Raw genomic sequence first — 21,764 nt, 5'->3', positions numbered from 1 at the left:
CAAATTACTGTTCCTTTACGTTCTTTCTCATAAACAAGCATGCACAGCATTCAATGAAATTAAACTACTGCAAATTCAGAGATCTCGAAAGAGAAGTTTTTTTTTTCTTAGCCCGTGATCGTGGTACTGATATCACCACCAAGAGGTGTCATCAAGGCAAGCCACTGGGAAGGGCTTAGGGGTTTTTGCTTTTGTTTTTTGTTTTGAGAAAAAGAGGATTTTAAAATAAAACTTATGTAAGAACAGCATCTGCCCTAACCAGGATAAAATTATAAGGTCTATCAATCTTGGTGCTGCAGGGTAAAAACAGATCACCAGCTGAGCCAGCCAGAAACGCTTCTCAGTGGTCTTAGTATCGTATAATTGGCCATGTGAATTCCAGGGTTTCCAGCTTCAGATGGAGGGCTTGGTGCTGGCCACTCACCGAGGGAAAACATTGCACTAATAGTCTTTCTGATGCTATAATAAAGCCTGACTCATTGTTCTCATGATTTCAGGGTTTTGCGTAACAGAAATATAAATGCATCTGTATATATCTATAACTGCTCAAAATAGTCCTCTAATTAAAAAATAAAAAAAGAGGCATTTGGTGCTTAGGCTGTGTTATTTACATTTTAGCACATACTGTGCATAGCCGCATCCCACAAGAGCACGTTTGCCTCAGCAGAACCCAAGCTTCCAGATCTGCCTCACAACTACCTCCTGCAAGCGTTCACGTCACCCCTGGGAAATGCTCCAAAAGCGAAAACTAATTGTAACCAAGGGCTGTAACTGTTCATTCATTTCCAGAGAGGAAAGAGCAAGTCTCTATTTCAGAAGATGGAAATGTATCTCAGCCTCCCGGTTAAAACCCTGAAGTTAGCACCCCTGAAAAGAGCTTCCCTGAACTCAGGCATGTGACAGAATAATACAACATTGTTTCCAGCAAGACTCTGGTGAGACTTATAAATCCTTAGCTCTGCAACTTTGTTTCTGTCCACACTTGTAAGTTGATGTTTCTCCAGTGTTAATTAATAACTCTGGCTTTTATTTATGGTTTCACTTGGATTTTTGTTGCAAGATCAGAAAACTTACAAGTTCTCTTAAAAATCTCTTACTGTGAATTGGTGTTTAGTAGAGGATAGCATTTCCCTATACTTTTCTGAATGACATTTTAAATCTGTAGTTCAATAATTTTTTTAATTGACTCCTTCTTAACAACTAAGCCTGTTTGATTAAGTATCACATATGCAAACATCAGTCTTTGGGGATTTGAGCTGTTTCCAACATAAAACTAGTGTTGGTTTTATTTTGGAGTGGTGAGCAAAGGGGGGAAGGGAGGCAGGATTATGAATATTCATTTGAGAAGGAAAGAGGCGATTTATAAAGTACAGAAATCTGTTTGTTTAACAATATACTTCTTGAGTCATTATAATGAGCCAGATACTTAGCTAGATGCTAGGGATTCAAAGATGAATGAGGTACATTACTTGCCCTTAAGTTGTTTACATTTTAGTGAGGTGAAAAGACATTTAAACCATGAATTAGAGTATAGCTTAAATGTAATGAGAGGAATGAGTCCACATAGTATATAAACTCAGAGGGGGTCCACAGAGATTGATTGATTCATTTTGTTTATAAAAAATCTTAGCTACATTACATTTTTTGTTTGTTAACCATTATATTCTTACTTCCACTACGCAAGTTCCACTGTGTACCAAAAACCTAGAAACAAGCTTGATATCCAAGAATGTGTCATAAATATTTTTTCAAAGAATAAATGAATTTTATCAATGAGTTCTTAGGAAATTAGATGTATAAATGCCCAAGAATATCTCAAAGAAAAGGTTATTTGAAATATTTAATGATTACCTTCTTAAAAATGTTTGGCTTTTTTTCTGTAAAACGTCTGGAATAACATTTAATTATATAATATTGGAAATACAGAACTTTTCTTTGGAAGACATTATAGCCTAATACCTTAGCAAAAACAAATTGGATTAACTAATTAAACCTTTTTAAACTAGATGGAAAAGGTACCATAAATAAACACAACCAACAAACAGGTAAGTAATACTTGCAAAGTGATATATAAAAGATTTACTGCAATGGTCTGAATGTATGTGTCACCAAAAATTCATATATTGAAATCCTGACCCCCCAAAGACGATAGTTTTAGGACTTGGGTTTTTGGGAGGTACTTGGGTCATGAGGATGGAGCCTTCATGAATGGGATTAGTGCCTTATAAAAGAGATTCCAGAGAGATCTCAAGCCCCTTTCACCATGTGAGGACACAGCAAGAAGTCGGCAGTCTGCAACCCAGAAAAGGCCCTTCACCAGAACCTGAGCATGCTGGCACCCTGACCTTGGACTTGTGGCCTCCAGAACTGTGAGAAATACATTTCTGGTGTTTATAAGCCACCCAGTCTATGACATTTTGTTAAAGCAACCTAAATAGACTAAGACATTTATTATCTACAGTACTCAAAAATCTATTAAAAACAAAAACTAAAAAACTCTCCATAGAAAAATGGGCAAAGGACATAGCAGACAAAATCCACAGTGAAAGAAATACAAGGACTCATAAAATGTGAAGTGCTGCTCAACCTCACTAACATTAAGACTGAAAAATCAGGCGCTTTCATTACTCACCTATCAAGTTGGCAAAGATTTAATAGCTTGATAGTATCCAGTGTCAGAAAAAGTCACAGTACTATCATATACTCGTGTACTATTGATGGGGATATTATTAACTCTTTCTGAAGAGGAATGTAAGAATTTATAGCAACATTTAAAAAATGCGCTTTTTTTACCTTGGCAATTCTTCTAGTAATGTATGCAACAGCAATACAGTTTGGTTTTCAAGAAGGAAAAAAAAATGGGGGAAACCTAAATTTCTATAAATAGAATATTGGTTAAATAATAGGAAATACTAGACAGGTATTATAAAGTATAAGGTTGATTGGTATTAACTGATGTAGATAACTACAATGTACCCTTGACTAAAAAAGCACTTTACAAAACAGTATTGCAATGGAATCCTATTTATGTGAAGTGTGTGTGTGTGTGTGTGTGTGTGTGTGTGTGTGTGTGTGTGTGTGTAGAAGAGGTTGTGAAGAATAAATACCACTCTGTTAGACCAATCACCTTTGGAAAGGAGATGGGGGTAAATGGGGGTGAAATGGAGCAAGACAGATGGGAGACACTTTCTGAATTATAGACTTTGATATTGTTTATAGCATGTGTTGTCTTTAAACTGTATTAAAATACTTTTATTAAATGTCTGTAGAGGGGAAGGAGTCCTCCTAAATGACCTATTAATAGTCGAGAAAGTATGCAGTGTCCAGAGTACAGAAAAATAACAGATCACTGTTAAATGTGATAGTCAGGAAAGGCTTCATAGAGGAAGCAGCATTGAGCTGGTTGTTGGACAGGTTGTTTTTTCGATAAGTGAATGGTGGGGAAAGAGTTTCAGGTGTAAAATGACTTAAGCAAAGGTGTAGGCTTAGAAATGAATAAAATCTGTTGGATGCTCCAGTTATCTATTGTATCACAAATCAAACTAAAACTTGGTGACTTGAAACAACGATTATATATTATCATCTCTCAGTTCTAGGGACTGAGTAGGCGCAGGTAGGCTGGCAGTTCTCGCTTGGGGCTCTCATGTGGTTTCATCAGACAGTGGATGAGGAAATAAAGTTTCCTCGCTCGTATGCCTGGTGGTTGATGCTGGCTGTTGGCTGTTAGCCAGAATCTTACAAGGAACCTGGCTGTGTAACCGGGGCTTTCTGGCAGCATGGTGTCTGGGTTCCAAGAGGACCAGGCTGACACCGCCTTACCTTTTATAACCCCGCCTCAGAAAGGAGATACCGTGTTTCCCCCAAAAATAAGACCTACCCAGACCATCAGCTCTAATGCATCTTTTGGAGCAAAAATTAATAAGAACCGGTTGCTGATGGTCCGGCTAGGTCTTATTTTCGGGGAAACACGGTAGCATGACTTTTGCTATAGTCACAGTCCCATTCAGATTCAAGGGACCATAGATGCCACCATCACCCACCTCCAATGGAAGAAATATCAATGTCACATTGCAAGAAGAGCATGTGGGATGGAGATCTTGCCATGAGTTCTCCATTTGCCACAGTTCCCAACACTCTCTAAAGTCTTTTCTAATGGAAGCCAGCTTCTCCCATCTGCATTATCCCTGGCCTCCTTGGAGTTTGCACCTCATACGCACAAGAAGAACACAGCACTTAGAGCAAATAGGTAACAGAGGGAGATTTTGCTTTAAAACTATCACTATGATGATATCTTAAAAGGAAGTCTAAAGGAAGGAGAGATTAAATAATAAAAACAGTAGGTGCTAAAGCTGTTGCCCCTGCTAGTGAACTCTGCTGCTCAATTTAGCAAAATGATGCCTAAGGATGATTGACAGAAGTCCTCCATATTCTGCCCAAAGCATTCAGTCTTCAGGATGCTCTCAATGGGCCTCAATTTGTGTAGGACCATGTGCTCCTATGTCTGGCAGGAAATCACTAGGCCATGGGAGGTAATTGAACTTGTTCAGAATACTAAGGTACCACTTCTGGGTTACTAACAATTTCTCCAAGTGAGCAAAGGACATAAATTTCCTGGGAATTGAGCCCAGACTTGACCGCCAACTTACTCACTTTCCAAGTGCTACTGTAAGTAGTCTGTCTCCTAGTGTGGTGCGGAACAAAATGAAGGCAGAGGTGGGGAGGCTGTGAGGTCTGGCTGGACAAGCAATTTGAAACTGAGCTACAGTCATTCCCTTAAGTCCTGTTAAGAGATTTGTGTCAGGCTATGAAAATTGTAGCATTGGCCTGGTTTTCAAAGTGTCCCCCCAGCTATTATTTTATTGGACAAACTGTCAAAATCCACCTGTTCTTTTTCTCAGAGCTCCTTTCTCATTGGCACTAGACAAAGTCATTTTCCATAATACTATGTAATTTAGAAGAGTCTGTGTCCATTGCATAAAGTATTTCTAATCTCCATAATTAAGATGCTGCTAGTCTGAGACCTTTGCTCTCTTACTCCCCCTCAGCCTATTGCAGGGATGTAGAAAGATATTTAAGATGAGTACTAAAGCAAAAATGACATGTTGTTCCCCTCCTGAAGGGCCATCTCATGGCTATCACCAGCCTTCCTAGACTCCCTCCTGGAGAGTTTCATTTATGGCTTCTTCAAAAGTAGGAAAGAGAAACTAAGCCAAGGTTCTCCAGACTATCCTCTCTCCATTCCCAGAAAATGGGCACCCTGTTTTCAGTTTGGATTTAGAGAAAGTCCAGATTGCTCCTTCTTATGAATTGCCTTTGAAGTCTGCTTCTAATACAGCGTTTGACACAGAAATAATCACCAATGAATTTGAGTCAGACAATTGAATAACCGAATTTAGAAGACAGAAAAATTTAGGGGTGAGAAGTAACAAAACATTGCCGTTAGTGGTGAGGAATCTTGTACATCATGTACTCCACTTTCCTTTACATTTGGGAAAAACAAACAGACAGTGATTCACAAAGATTGTCGTAATATTCAACTCGTTCCTCCTGCCTTATGCTAGTTTGACAATATATTCAGGTGTAGCCTATAGAAATCTCTTTATCCTCACGATGATAATTCTATGAAGTAAAAATTTTTATCACTATTTTAGAGATTAATAAAATGAGATGTAACAATAGTCTTGATAGACTGGATTATGTTGGTACAACAAATTTATCATAAATCTAAGTGGTTTAATACAACAAAGGCTTACTTCTCCTTTACAGTATGTATGACACAGCAGTTGGCCTGGTTGGGGAGAGGTGGGATGGTAGTGTCTGCTCCATATAATCATTCAGGTACCCAGGTTTAGGGAGGATCACAGATACTTTAGCTGTGTGCCGTGCAACGTGAAGTCTCTCAACTTCTTAGAGAGAAGAAATTGGTAATCACCCATGGATTTTTCACTGCTTCAGCACAGAAATGACACACATTCTTTTGGTTGTATTTAATTTTTTTTTTTTTTTTTCAAATTTTTAAAAAGATTTTTAATTAAAATATAGCTAACATACAATACTATATTACTTTCAGGTGTACACCATAGTTATTCAACATTTATATACCTAAAGAAGTGATCACCATGATAAGTCCAGCCACCATCTGACACTGTATCATAATATTATTAACTATATTACATATGCCATACATTACATCCCCATGGCTTATTTGTTTTATAACTGGAAATTTGGACCTCTTATTCCCTTTCACTTTTCCCCCCTTTTTAAATTTTTCAGATACAGTTGACATTCAATATTATTTTATATTAATTTCAGGTGTACAGTATAGTGGTTAGACATTTATATAACTTAAGAAATGATCCCTCTGACTATTCTAATACTCACCTGGCACTATACATAGTTATTACCATATTATTGACCCTATTCCCCATGCTTTACATCCCCATAACTATTTTGTAACTACCAGTTTGTACTTCTTAATCCCCTCACATTTTTCACTCTGCCCGCTAACCCCCTTCCATCTATCATCCCCCAAAAATCTAGTACCCATCTGATACCATACAAAGTTATTATATTATTGACTATATTCCTTATGCTGTACCATACATCCCCATGACTACTGTGTAAGAACCAATTTGTACTTCTTCATCCCTTCTGTTTTTTCACTCACTCCCAACCCCCTCTCCCATCTGGAAATGATCAATATGTTTTCTGTCTCTATGAGTTTGTTTCTGTTTTGTTTGTTTATTTTGTTCTTTATATTCCACATATAAGCAAAATCACATTGTGTCTGTCTTTCTCTCTCTTACACTTAACTCAGCATAATTCCCTCCAGATCCATCCATGCCACTGTGGATGGCAAGAACCCATTCCCTTCCATGGCTGAGAAATATTCCATTGTATATATGTACCACCTCCTCTTTATCCATTCTTCCATCGACAACCACCTAGGCTGCCTCCATATCTTGGCCATTGTAAACAATGCTGCAATGAACATGTGGATGAACATGTCCCCTTGAAGTAGTGTTTAGGTTTCTTCAGATAAATACCCTGAAGTGGGATTACTGGGTCCTCCTTTGTCTCTTGTTATGGCCTTTGTTTTAAAGTCTATTTTGTCTGGTATAAGTATTACTACCCCAGCTTTTTGTTTGTTTCCATTTTCATGAAGTATCTTTTTCTATCCCTTTCAATCTGTGTGTGTCTTTCAAGCTGAAGTGATTTCTCTTATAGGCAACATATGTAAGGGTTTTGTTTTCTAATCCATTCAGTGCTCCTATGTATTTTGAGTGGAGCAATTAATCCACTTACATTGAAAGTTATTCTTGATAGATATGTAGCTATTGCCATTTTATTCATAATTTAGATTTTTTCCTTTTTTTTCTTTTTTTCTTTTTTTCCCCATCTTAAGTCCCTCTAACATTCCTTATAATGCTGGTTTGATGGTGATGAACTCCTTTAGCTTTTTCTTGCCTGGCAAGCTCTTTATCTGTACTTCAATTCTAAATTATAGCTTTGCTGGATAGAGTAATCTTGATTGTAGGTCCTTGGTTTTCAACACATTGAATATTTTGTACCAATCTCTTCTGGCCTGCAAAGTTTCTGATGAGAAATCAGCTGACAGTCTTATGTGAGCTCCCTTATAAGTTACTAGTTGCCTTTCTCTTGCTGCTTTTAGGATTCTCTCTTTGTCTTTAACCTTTGCCGTTCTAATTATAATGTGTCTTGGGTGGGTTTGTTTGGGTTCATCTTGTTTATAAACTTTCTGGACTTGTACGTTTATTTCCTTTACCAGATTAGGAAAGTTTTCAGTCATTATTGCTTCAAATAGATTCTCAGTCCTTGCTTCCTCTCTTCTCCTTCTGGTACGCCCTATGATGTGAATGTTGTTATGCTTGATGTTGTCCCAGATGTCTCTTAAACTATCCTCATTTTCCTTTTTATTCTTTTTTCTTTTCCCTGTTCCCATTGGGTATTTTCTGCTACCTTGTCTTCCAAATCATTGATTCGAACCTCTGCTTCATCTAGTTTGATGGTGATTCCTTCCAGTACATTCTTCATTTCAGTTCTTGCATTCTTCACTTCTGAGTAGTTCTTTCTTATGGTTTCTGTGTCCTTATTTATGCTTGCTGTCTCTCTAAGTTCTTACTAAGTTCCTTGAGCATCCTTATAACCATTGTTTTGAACTCTGTATCTGGTAGGTTGCTTGCCTCTATTTTGTTTAGTTCGTTTTCTGGAGTTTTCTCCTGTCCTTTCATTTGGGATGTATTTCTTTGTTTCCTCATTTTGGCTGCCTCTCTGTTTCTATGCATTAGGTAGATCTGCTCTGTCTCCCAGTCTTGGCTGGGTGGCCTCATGTAGTAGGTGCCCTGTGGGGCCCTGGCACAGTCTCCCTGGTCACCTGCTCTGGGTGCTCCAAGAGTGTCCCTTGTGTTTGTTATGTGCCCTCCTGTTATAGTTGAGCCTTAAATGCTATTGGCACATCAGTGAGTGGGATTGCCCCTCAGGCTGATTAGCTGTGGAGTTTGGCCACATCCACAGGTTACAGGTCACTGTGCAGGGGACTTACACCACTGAGTCGGATTTGCCCCAGCAGATTCTGGTGCCTATTAAGACCGCTTTTTGGGTGTGCCACTTGTGGGGCTAATTGGGTGGTGATTTCTGTGGACTGAAGCCAACCTCCAAGTATGTTGGTTCTGGAACCTCTTGTGAGGGGCTCTGGTGCAGGCCTGGGTCACCCACTGCCTGTGACAGGTCGGGAACTACCTGGTAGGAGCTACAGAGTGACCCGTAGTTGTTTGCTGCCTGTGCTAAACCTGGATATATGTAAGAGAGGCCACACTGCAACCTGAGGATGGCTGCCACCAATACCAGGCCTGGGACAGCTCCACAGAAGCCAGGACACTGCGAGGCCTGCTGCCCCCTGCCGGCTCCCTTAAGGATCAGATCCTGATGAAGCCTCGTGGTGCACATGAGTTGGGTGAGGCAGGGAGTCACTAGGTTTATGTACACTCTGGTTTGGTGCCCGTGCTGAGCCTGGAGCTACTCAGCAAACTTCTCAGAGCATACGAGGCCAGCTATTGTCTGCCTGGGTCCTGTGGACTCTGATAGTTTTTCAAGAAAGAGTGCAATGCAGGTGTGACTAGCTGCTTGCAGAGAAAGTGCCTCTGTTGGGGGAGTTTGGTGGGGCAGGGTCCCAGCAGAGCTCACCAGGCCAATCAGATTCAGATTTGTCCTGTGAGGGAGGGCTCAGCACAGGAAAGATGGCGTCCACCTGCCAACTGCCAGGGAGGAAGACCCCATACAGGGAAAATGCTGACTGTCCTCCAGCCCTCACTTCAAAGCTACACACCTAAGTCTGTCCCCTGCATGCCTCCGATGCCTCCCAAGTCACCATCCCTCCGCTGGAGCCCGAGGTGAGTGCCTGAGAATGAGTGAGTCTGTGCACGGGATATTTAAGAAGATGTCTGGGTTTCCTGCAGCCTTCTGTCCCACATGGATAGCTGAAATCCCCACAGTTTTTCACAGCCAGACATTATGAGGGTTCATTTTTCCAGCACCAGTATTCTGGGCTGGGGAGATCAGTGTGGGACTGGGGTGTCTCGCTACTCAGGGAGGTACCTCCATGACCAAGATATTTCTCCCAGTTCACAATCGCCACATGGAGGTTTGGGGCCAGGCGTTTGGCATCTCCGCCACTCCTACTGGTCTCAACATGGCTTCTTTATATCTTTAGTTATAAAACTTTTGTTGAGCCAGACTTCAGATAGTTCTCCAAGTTGATTCTTCTATAATTTAGTTGTAATTTTAATGTTCTCATGCAAGGAAGCAGGCACAGTATTTACTCTGCCATCTTGAATCTCCTCTCTTTTGGTTGCATTTCATCAGCTAGTACTCATCATATCCTCACATAACTAAGAAGAAGGAACTGTACAATAACTGTAATATATGGTCAGCATTTACTGTCACTGCTTTACAAGGTATAATTTGCCCACCATCATATAGCTATCAAGTGGCTCGATTAGCATCTAGACCCAATCTGCTGAACCCAGAGCCTGTGCTCTTAACCACTGTCTTTTCTTTTCATAACTTCATCATGCCATTTGACGGATAGAAGTGGCCATGTGTGGGAGGCAGTGGTAGCATAGTAGGAAGGTCCCTGAACGTGAGACAGATGTGTTTGCATACCTGTTTTGCCACTCACTAATGGTGAGGCCTTGGGCAAGTCCCAAAGCCTCTGCTAAGGACAAAAGCTTTCCCGTCTGTAAAATAGGGATGAATAAAACTCATTTAGATCATTGTGAAGACGAAAATATGAGAACCTACATAACATACAACACTCCCTTAATGAAGGTTTATGTGTGAATTCTTATCATTTCTTCTTCCTGCCCCTTTCTGTTACACAAGTGCCTTCCTAGGATGTAAATCCTTCCATAGGGAGACCTTTCACTGAAAGTTCTAGTTTAAATTTTGCCAGAGGAAAGCCTTCAGTAACCTGATCCCAAAACTTCCAGCATTAAAATTCTGATTCTATTACCAGTCCTTTACCTGATATCAGCAATTTTCTTCATATGCTGCTAAGCACAACTCATTCATGACTTCAGGTAAAAGGAAAGGAGAATGTCACAGTGGAATTAAAGTTGTGGCCTGAGAGCAGTCTTACATTTTAAAACACTGTAAATGTTGGAACCACTCTAGGAAGTAAATGTCAAGGCATGCTAATATGGAGTGAGCTCAGTACCTTCGGGTACCAACCTATTTGAGAAGGCCCATGTTGCTTACCATTGTAGCCTCTTCTAAACTCTGAAAAAATGGGCCCTCTATATTATTTTATTTTAATGTTATTTAGCAAAAAAGGTCTTATTTAGAAGCTTAATGGGCCTTTTTTTCTTCTGGGAAAGGAAAATAAACTGCTTCCTATGGGAAGGTGCATAAACTCTTTCAGAAGGCCCCTGGGTAATTGTTTAGGAGAGTATTGATAGAGATAATTTACAATCATAGGAGTCAAGGTTCATGGCAAAGGTAATGACCTTCTCTAAAGCAAGGCAAAAGGAGCATCACAACTTCTAGTTCTTACGTTGCCTTTCTCATTAGCATCTCAAACATCCTCACACACTGGGTACAATCTTGGGCTGTGGCATCAGACAACTGTGTGTTTGATAATCTGCTCAGCAAACTACTAGTAGCTGTGGACCTTGTGCAAGTTACAGAAGAACCTGTGTCCTCATCTGTGATAACTAAATGAAGGGTAACAGTTTGCAAGGTTACAAATGGTGTGTTTGGCATGTTTGACACCTGGAACAGATCATTTTTAACTCATTTAAATAATAAAATTATTTTCATTAATAATCATTTTCTTAATTTATCTTTTAGTTTCAAATTTTTAAGAACTAAATGTATGTTTTGTATTGAAGGGAAGCAGAATTTGTTACCCCAAAATATGCCTCTTTGGCATATAGATTATTTTAAGCCAAATTATTTTTAAAGATATAACAGACACAGGAGAAAGCTCTGAAAACTAGGTAGAAGTTACCCTTGTGTCAGAGACATATGTATAAAGGAAATCTCCATTTGTAAGGGGGTCTTCCTTGCTGTACCAGAAAGAGGGGATGACTAAATTTCTAGAAACTCTTATCAATGAAGAAGGTACCAATAAATCTGCATAACAACCATACCCTTACTTGCTGTTCTTTCCTGGTAATCCCCAAAAGTTGCTCCCCAACCCCCCATCTTTCTTTTGCCTTTAGCTGCAGATGGTATTTAAGGTGGTGTCTTGGGCCATTTCAGAGTTACTCACTTTTCCTGGGAACCTCCCATGTATAGAGGAGGTATGCATGTTATCAAACTTGTTTGTTTTTCTTCTGTTAATCTGTCTTTTTATTACAAGGGTGTCTCAGCCAACAACCTAGAAGGGTAAAGGGAAAGTTATTCTTCTTCCCCCACAGTTTGAACTAAGATATACACTTACTAAACAATTATACCTTGCAGTTCACAGTTTTATCGTTTTAGGTTTTAAATTTTTATTAAAAAAATGTTACATGGAATGATTGAATTAAATTAATCCCATTTCTTCTTTAGAACTACTGTGCTGTAATTCTTTATTTGTATTTACTGTTTAAATTTTGGGATATGTCTTACCACAGGGGTTGGATAAACGAATAATGCCCTAAATGAACTTGAACAATTCCTAACTGTTATAAACTTATTCTTGAAGCAAACTCATGAAGCTGTGTCCACATATGTCAGGGTGGACTGTGTAACTAGGGGTTGTCTGGATTAACTTCCATTAAGAATATACCATATTTATTAAGCAATAAGTAATAAATATTTGCTAATTTGAAGTATTATGCAACAAGTATTACATATTCATATTATGTAATAAACATATCTATAAGTGTATGTACACTTATTATATAACACAAATATACATTATTAATATTAAAATTCAACAATTTCAAAGGTAGACCAACCAAAGATATTTTCAGAAAGGGCATTTTATCACTGACATTATTTAAAATTGCAGGCAGATGGTAATAATAAAAAGCAGACAGACTGGGCTTGATTGTTTTGTAAAATTCTCTGCAGACAATGCACCTTCTATTGTTGAGCCAGAGCCAGCCACTCCTACCACCCTGCTCTTGGCATACCACTGCAAAGTTCCTGGCATATAGTAAGCACTCAACAGGAATCAATTGTTATTACTTTGCTACAAGTCCTTTAAAACCAAAGAGATTCCTAGGGTCTTACTTTTGTGTTGCAGAAAGAGAAGAAAACAAATCATGGAAATATGACTACTTCCCAATAAAGAAGTATCACTACCTTTTACAAAGAGTAATGTTTTTCTGCAACAATAGCAATACGTAAATGCTTTCTAATTTATGAAAATATACAAAAGTATAAAAAAGTATACCTTTTTACTTTTACAAAAGTATACAAAAGACAAAAGTCTTAGTAATCATGTTATCCAAAGTCAACAATAATAATTGATCACTTCCTGTATGTATTCCAGGAACGGTACATTCATTCCATTATTTTAACTTTTAATATGAACCTATGATGTATGTTAAGCTGAAGTAGGTTCTTTTTTTTTTTCTTACAGAGGAGATGACTGAGACGTAGAGAAGTTTTATAAGTAGGCCAGGGTTATAAGCATGAGCTCGTTAGTGGCAAAGTTGGTGTTCAAATACAGCTCTGTTTGACTAAAAGCCCAATCTCTTATCAAATCTATTATTTTATACCTTTATAACCTCACTTCTAGGAATATAGTCAAAGGATATAACCAGAATTGCTTTCAAAAATTTATGAATGAGAATATTTATCACAGTGATAGTTGTAAAAACATATTTAGGTATATGGAAGAAAGATGAGGAAACAGTTGTACATTACCAATGGGTAACTCTTAGTTACTGAATTATTGATGACTTTTATTTTATTGTATATATTTTTCAATATTTTCTGAAATTTCTATAATAAGAAAGTGAAATTTCTGATATGTGAAGTCTTCTAAAAATTTGAAAAACATTTTATTTAAAAAAATGTTGGTAAATTTTTTGGTTTCTTTAGCTCATCAGTCATTGAGTCCTGATTTTCCAAACACAGTTTGATTGAAATGTTTTGTACAGCTAACACTTTCCAACAACGTTTGGACTAGGCTGGAATTAAATGTCACTTTATTGTCTTCTCTCCTGTCTCCTTTAACCTTCAACTGTTAGTGGCTTTAATTCAACCAGTTCTTTGATTGCTCCGAACCTTCCCGGGCAGAAGGTATTCATTTACTTCTCTGACTGCTTTTTTACAAAGAACATCCAATTCCTTTATCTCATTAGGAAATTAAAGAAAGAAATATTTACACAGATCAACTCTCCAATCAGATGGAACATCTTTTAAATTTTTCTTCCTGTAACCAGCTCTCTTCAGAAATCTGGAACATGGTTAGCAGTTTTCATCACAACCATGAACTTCCTAGATATCAAAACAATGATGTGTTAGCTGTAGGGTCCTCAGCATATCTCTTTACATGGGACTCAGTTTTCTCATCTATAAATGCAGACAAAGAGTCATTGATGTCTGAAGCCCCTGCCTAGAACTAATCCTTCAGTAAAAACAGAAGAGCGAAAGCCTGGGTATTAGTTGTCCGGCCCCGCTGCTGAAGGAGTACATAAATAGATCAGCTCTCTGAATGATACCTGGGCAAGGGGCTTAGAGGATAGGGGCTTAATGTAGTATTAGGGAAAGATGCTGAATTCTGAACTAAATGATCCCAAAAGGAGGCTTGACTGTCATTCATAAGCTGCCTGGCCTTGAGCAAGTAAGGTAATCCCCCGGTTGCTTTTCTGATTTTCTCTTTGTCTTGGTATGTTGTGGTTTCTGTAGAAAGTATCTAGATGTAGATTTCTTTTTATCTTGCTTGGGAATGGTTGAAATTTTTGAATCTGTATGGATGGTAGCTTTCATTGGTTTGGGAAAACTCTCAGCCATTTGGTATTCAAATATTGCCTCTCAGGCAAAAAATGATATTAGCTCTGGGAATTGCTTTAAAACACACCAAAAAAGACATAAATAGAAAGAGAAAATGAAAAAATTGTGGCAAAATCTTGATATTCATGGAATCTGGGTGACGGAGTTTATAGTACTATGTTCTCTCTTTCATGTGTGTTTATTTTTTATTATAAAATTATTTAAAGAGATATAAGGGACATAACCATTCTTCTGGAGCTTCAATGGAATGTACATTCTCATTCTATCCTCTGTGTATTTTTAATGCTCATATTTTCCATATATTTACCTCTCATGTGACATTCTGGGTAATTTCTTCTGACCTAATTTTAGTTCATTTATTCTGTATTTAATTATATTTAATTTGTTACTGAGTGCTTAATTTTGGTTATTATAATTTTTATTTATAGACATTCTTTCTGTTTCTTTTTCAAATATGTTAGGTTACTTTCTCCAGGAATTTTTTTTTTTAATACCCCTTCCCTACCTATTAAAACAACAACAACAGAGTAGGCATAATTGTTTTATAGCTTGGGTCTCATAATTCTGACATCAGATATGTGAAAGTCTGTTGATGTTATCTATTTGTTCTTTTATTTTAAAAGGTTCTTACTCACGGTACCTTGTATGTGTGCTTGATTGTTTTTGACTGTGCTCATATGAATATATTTTTAAAAATTATACATGGGATCCTTGTGGTCTAGGATAAAGGTGTTTTGCCCCAGAGAGGATATACATTTCATTCTGCCAGGTGCTCAAAGGCACTGCCAACTTGTGGTCATTTTAAATAAATTCAGAAGTTGCAACTTTTTGGACCAATCAAATTCAATGGTATGAATATAGACTACAAATTTGAGTGTAACTTGCTACTTTTCAGTCTTTCTCTCCCAGACCTGGGACTCAGCAACACGGTGATTTTCTTGCAGCCCCTGAAGCTGGGGAGAGATATAACCCTTTGATGTCCCAATTTCTTTGATAATGGGGTGATGAAGGGGTCTCTTCTTAGGGAATCAATTTTGGGCTTTTTTTTCCTCCTCCTTGCCTTGGGAGACCAACAACATGGTGGGGTGAGTGGGTGTTGGAGGTAAGCAGTCTTAATGCTTTCTCTTACTTTCCTGTAAAAATATGAGTAGTAATCTGAGGTCCAATTTCTTTATTTGTAAGGGGATGCTAATATTGCTTCACCCAGAGTTATAAGTGTTAAACAAGACATTAAAATGCCCTTTGTAAATTATAAATCACAATATAAACTTACTCTGGAATTCTGGGCTCTTAAGCTTTAGGGAACCTCCTCAAATTGCATGTGTTAATTTGAGGATACGTGTATTTTGCTGTGTTGTGTTCCATACATAAGATTTTCAAAGGATCCATTGACTTCCAAAATTTGTTTAGTATACAATTGAAAATTGAAATTATTATTAGAAATCAAGCAAGTACAGGAAAAGGGCAGCAGATTTTGCTAGTGTTTTATTCATTTAAATGTTGCTGAGTTTTGAAAATCTCTGCCAGTGACCAAAATAATGATTATTTGTTCAACAAAACCTATTTTCCTTTTTCTAAAATATACTTCCATCTGTGAGAAGTTCAAGGGTAAGGGAGAAACAACATGTATTCCAAATAAATGCATTGGTCCTAGTTCAGGTTTAGCATCTGGTAGGAAGAGCATTTTGTTTCTTTCAAAATTTGTTCCCTGCAGATTTCCATTCATGGGTACACAGACTCTCTCTTAGAATGTTAGAGCTGGCCAGATCTGTACAGATCACATCACTCACCTCATTAATTTACATTTAAGGACACTGAGGAAAGGATGAAGATAAATTTATTAGGATTATCAATGCAGCCAATATTCCACAGGCTTTCTGCTAACTAAAATGTTTCCTTCCTCTGAAAAAAAAAACGTAGTCAGCAGAGTCTGATATGCCCTACCTCCCCCGCTTTCCTTTATAGCATTATTAGCATTATCCTTCAAGGGTCTGATCAAATGTTTTCTCTTCTGTAAAGCTTTCTTGCCTCAGATGAAATGACCCATCTTAGTATACACAAAGTCTTCTTGATATACTAGAATTCCTACGTAACTTTTCATTCCTTTTCACAAAAGTTTTGCTATATTCTAGAATCAGAGGAAAAGAGACATCAATGATGGGAAGCTTGAAAATGTGTGAATTTAATTCCAAAGCTGAAACTTGACAGTTGTCAATCATTATTTAATTCAGCAAATATTTATTGAGTATCTACTAATGTGTTAGGTGGTGAGGTTGTAATAATGAACAAAAGATAAATGTGGTCCCATCCATTACACCATCTCCACACGACCACTTTAGTTACCATTATGTCTCATTTGGGCAACTCCATTTACCTCCTGATTACATTCTGTTCTCCCTTTGTTCCATTTTCCACACAATAGCCAGAAGAATCTTTTGATCATGTTTAAAAATCCCTCTTTAAAATCCTCAGGACTTCTACTTCTATAACAGTGATACTAAGAGTTCTACGGACTCTTCAAGAGTTCCTCAGAGAAACAGCCATAACTATATATATATGTCTCCCTGGGAAGATTCATTTGATATGAACCCTTGAGAAGGAATTTATCTGCTAAGATGGTCTCTTCATGGTCAACAGAGGATCCAAATTTTATAAATAATAAGAGTCTAGCAGCCATTTGCTGGCAATCTCACGTACTCTGTATACTGGGAAGAACCTCAGATTGAACTCTTGGCTTCCTGCACTATGAATGCTTATTGATGCCATCTTAGTCAACCATTGCAGGGAAGCCCTAATTTTGTCTTTCAACCAATGGACTGAAACCTGCCCCACCAATCAGAACTGCACAATATGTCCTCATTTCCATCAATACTGGCCAATCAGAACTGCTCCGTAATGACAAATGAGAACACATGATATTGACCAATCAGAACTGTATGACTATTAAACCTCATTTGCATAAAATTGAACCAATTGGGAACTTGGATGGGAACTTTCCCTATAAAAGGCAGCCTTCCCATTGTCTTGGTGGAGCACACTTTCGGTTTTGTATTTTCCACGTTTGCAAACTCTTCACTTCAATATAGTGAACATCTTTTTCTACATCTCTTTGGAAATTTTTGTCAACAATCCCAGCCATTAAAATCTGCAGAAATTGTCCTAAGGGCATATGGCAAATGAAGAAATCTTTATTAAAGAAAATCTGTTAGATCTTAATAAGAACAGTAAGTCTGTGACACAACCTGCTTTCTCATCACCTCCCATCTCAGCCTGATGACAGAAGCTCTGACCTGGAAACGCATTTCCAAGAAAATGGAGCTTTTTCTTCTCTCAGCTCCTAGTCAAGGGATATGGAGGAACAGGTATGGAGAAGAGGGAAAAATTCCCCTTTCCCTCTTCTGGTTCACTTAGCTGGTCAAGTAATCAAATCAACAAGAAAAGGATTGATAAGAGGAAATAAAATGTAATCTCCTGTGCATGGGTACCCCACATATTATACATCAGAGAGTCAGAGAACCCTCATACATGAGAGGTTCAGAGATAAAAAGCGGGGTTGAGGTATACAAGTATAAGACATTCAGAGTTAGGGATGAGGTAATGCACCTTGAGGGCTTCAAAGGGTCATTGCAGGATAATAAGACAAGTAAATGTTTCGTGTAGAAGATGTTTAGCAAATAGAAGTTTGCCCTGCTCTGTAGGTGGGTTAAAAAGGGATTATTTCTGACAGTGTCTTATTATGGGTGTGGATGGAAAAGAGGCCACATGTTAAACCTGACAAACTCAGGAGACTGGAAGTAACCACATAGGATGGTGTGAACATAAAAATTCCTAACTAAGGTGGACCATGGCGTTAAGTCACATCCTTGGCCTATAGCTACCGTGACAAGTCAGTTTTTACCTTAAGTGAGCCTGTCTGTCCTTTTTGCATCTAAGATAACATACCCTTGGAATGTCAGAGTAATCCCCTTTTCCAGAGCCCCCCAGGGGGCACAACCCACTACACCAGAGCAGGAAACTACAAAATTCCTCATTGTTATCTTGTTCCCCAAATACCATCTCTATGTGCTGTAAAATGCTATTAACTATCCCATACCCACCAATGTAAAAGAAGTGTGTGTCTCTCCATTTTACTTTTTATCCAATCCCAGAGATTTCCCCACTTTGCTTTCTCTCACGCCCTTAATCTACAACCAATGGATTTCATGTAACCCTCCTCCTTTGATTCTAATGTATAAAATAAGTGGCAAAATGGCCATTTGCTGGAGCATTTTCTCAATCCATTGAGACTTTGCTTCCCTGCAATTGTCGTCAGTTTGGCTCAAATAAACTCTTATTAAGCTTTCTCTTAGGCTGGATATTTTTTCATTGACATGGGCAAGGCCCCTAATTCAAGCTCTAGGTAGTTAAAGGGAAGGGCAGAAGTTTCTCTTGAGCCTGAAGCTAAAATTGCCTTTAGCTCAAAATCATCTGCATACCACTGAAGCACATCTTGGGGTGGCTCATTCTGAACCCTCCCCCCCACCACACACACACACACAGGTCACCAGCATTTCTCATCCTCCGGCTCTGATGACTGGCTGAGAGGTCAGGGGCTCCCTTACTCCACCAGGTCCTGTGTATAGGTGGAGGCTCTACCAAAGATATGGCAGGCCAAGAACCCTGGGGACCACATAACTCTTGTTCCAGTTTGTTTGCAGGATGGTTTCATAGAGATTGTAGCTAAGGACTGGATACAGGATCCTGGAACTCAAGAGAACTTGAGAGTGCAGATATGCAAAGCCAACCTGGGGAAAGTATGGATACCTCTGGAGATCCCCCTTCTTCACTCCCAGGCCTGAGGTTCCAGAGGAGCAAATGATTCCCACTGCTACTGTCAGTCTCCCAGCTTCCGTTCTGCTTTGCCCCAGCCTATCAAAGGCCTGGAATGTTTTTCTCCCATACCCCCACTCCTCAGCTGGTAAATTCCGGCTCATTGTGGAAGACCCTTCTTTCTCTGAGCCCCCCTTCTCCTGCAGTAGGTGTGTGCCCCAGCTCCTGGGGATTCTTTTGTGATGAGCTGGTCCCATGGAGAAAACAATTTCTAAGAGTTAATGAAAAGCTCCTTTTATGTCTCCTACTTTAGTTTGATCCTCTCAGCTTGAATCCCAGAGGAGGTATGTGTGCTGAATTCTGAGGGTGAGGGAGTATTTTTTCTCTCTTAGTTCTCAAAGGTCAGGCTCAAGCTTTAGTCATGCTAATGGAGATCTAACCTTTCGTAAAATCAGAGTTTTTTTTAGCTCAAGGGATTTTTCAAAATCTTCCAAATAAGGCCTCTGTCTCCAAAGCACCATGATGATTACTGTCAAAGTCTGAACTTGAACTCAGGTCTTTTGACTAGAAGTCCAGTGCTTTTTCTACCCACACCACTCTCTTGTCATATCTGGTTCTCTTGGTGGCTCTTTCAGCACCAACCACCACTCCTGGCACATAATTGTTGGATGTATAAACAAATAACAGCTACTCTACTGCCCGATTCTTTCTTCCCCCCACTCCCCCAGAATAATAGAGAGTAAAGAAAGCAAACTGGCAGAATGTGTTTTGGGTTTTAAGGCAGTATTAGCATGAATGAATGCCACTCAAGTGAAGTGGAAATGGAATCTCTGAAGAACTATTGTCCATTCTTAGCACCATACCTAAAGATTATAAAATCCTAAAACCCAGCTGGTAGAAAATACTAAATCTGATCTGTTGTATAAGCAATAGCATGTATGAAGGTAAAAGACCAGATACATTTCCAAAATAAGCCATTTCCAAAATAGCTACCACATGTATATGCTTAGAAACAGAAGGCTCCCAGGTAGTATTAGGGTGTGTTAGTTGAAATGTGTTGAATTCAGAGGAATTGGATTCACTGTGCTATGATTACTTAAGGTGTCAGAACTTCACTCTTTCAAAGTCCTGGAAGCAGGACTCCAGAGGACATCTGTTGTTTTCTACCACTGTACATGCATCAATTCATCCTCCCCCTAGATGTACTCTGCTTTACCTCTGGGAAACTCCTCTCCCTCCCCTCCCCCACCCCATTCTCAGCCCCTGTGGCTTGGGCAAGGCTGAGGCAACCCCAGGCTCCAGAGGAGACCTGGCTTTAACACAAGGCTAGTTAGTTGCCCCAGAGACAATGAGCCATAATGAAGGATCTTTATAAGACACATGTGATGGAGATTCTCACTTTTTATCTTGAAGGTAGATTTGAGGGTTTGTAGGGACTCGGCCGGCTGTCAGCATAGTAGAATGCGGAGCCAAGAGATTGGGGGAACCAGATCCAGATGACTTCAACTGAAGCCGGAATCTACTTGGCTGAAGCCAGCATAGGTCTGAGGGTTAAGATACAAACTCATGGTCTCCCTTTTGGCTTAAGGCAGGTTTAGCTTGGGGGTCCTAATTTGTGTAAGAACATTTCCCATCTTGCTTCTTCCCCCCCCTTCTTCCACCTCCCCCCACTCCACTCCAGTTCAAGCTGTTGTTTCTCAGTCTAGTTGTGTAGGACACAGCTCCCTGGCCCGTGCTGGTATGATGAGCCTCGAGCTGATAGGTGGTAAAGCCAAAACTATGCCTGGGATTTGGGATTCAAATACTTTGCTGTCCGTTTATCACAGATTTGCTCATATTTGGAGCCACTGTCGACCTCCTTTTCTGGCTATAGCCATACACTTTAGAGCTGCATTGTACAATGTGGTAGCTGCTAGTCTCATGTAGTTACTTAAATGTAGATTAATTGAAATTAAATACAATTTAAAATCAGGTCCTCAGTCATTCTAGTCCCATTTTAACCTTTTCACTGCATTAATAGATTTCAAGTTTGTTCTTCAAAATGTGTGAAAAATCCACAAAAAATAATTACTGTATTTAGATTTGTAAGTAAATACAGTTAAGGTGCTACATTTTATTAAAGTAAATTATTACTTTAAAGTATAAAAAGTTCCTATTGTTATTCATTCCTGAAAACCACAAAAATATAGAAAAATGTACATCTGCTTTCCTAAACCTCCTTTCTGGAACACTGGGCTCGTGGGGTAAAGTCGAACGCTGCAGTCAGCAGCATGGAAATACCATTCGCCTACAGACGAACGTCCCAGCGAAAATGTTAAGTGCGCCCTAGCCACCTGTGGGTAGTGCCTGCCATATTGGACAGTGCAGATAGAGGACATTTCTGTCATTACAGGAAGTTCCAAAGGGCAGCACTGCTCTAGAGACAGATTTTCTTCTTTATCCAAAGTCACTAGGATCAAAAAACCTGATCGAATCTTTCCTCT

General features: G+C 39.0%; 1 long non-coding RNA gene across 1 annotated transcript in view; it reads left to right on the top strand.

Annotated features, from left to right (window-relative positions):
* Window positions 1–21,764, top strand: part of LOC109448655 (uncharacterized) — a 37,184-nt gene that overhangs the window by 2,526 nt on the left and 12,894 nt on the right. Inside the window, exon 3 of the long non-coding RNA XR_012496033.1 lies at window positions 790–935. This is a non-coding gene — a long non-coding RNA (uncharacterized LOC109448655). The remainder of the gene's footprint in view (window positions 1–789; window positions 936–21,764) is intronic.

The sequence above is a fragment of the Rhinolophus sinicus genome, linkage group LG04 (assembly GCF_036562045.2).
Source record: "Rhinolophus sinicus isolate RSC01 linkage group LG04, ASM3656204v1, whole genome shotgun sequence".
Lineage (NCBI taxonomy): Eukaryota > Metazoa > Chordata > Mammalia > Chiroptera > Rhinolophidae > Rhinolophus > Rhinolophus sinicus.
Note: the sequence above shows the minus strand (reverse complement) of the source record. Positions and strands in the feature narration are given on the sequence as shown.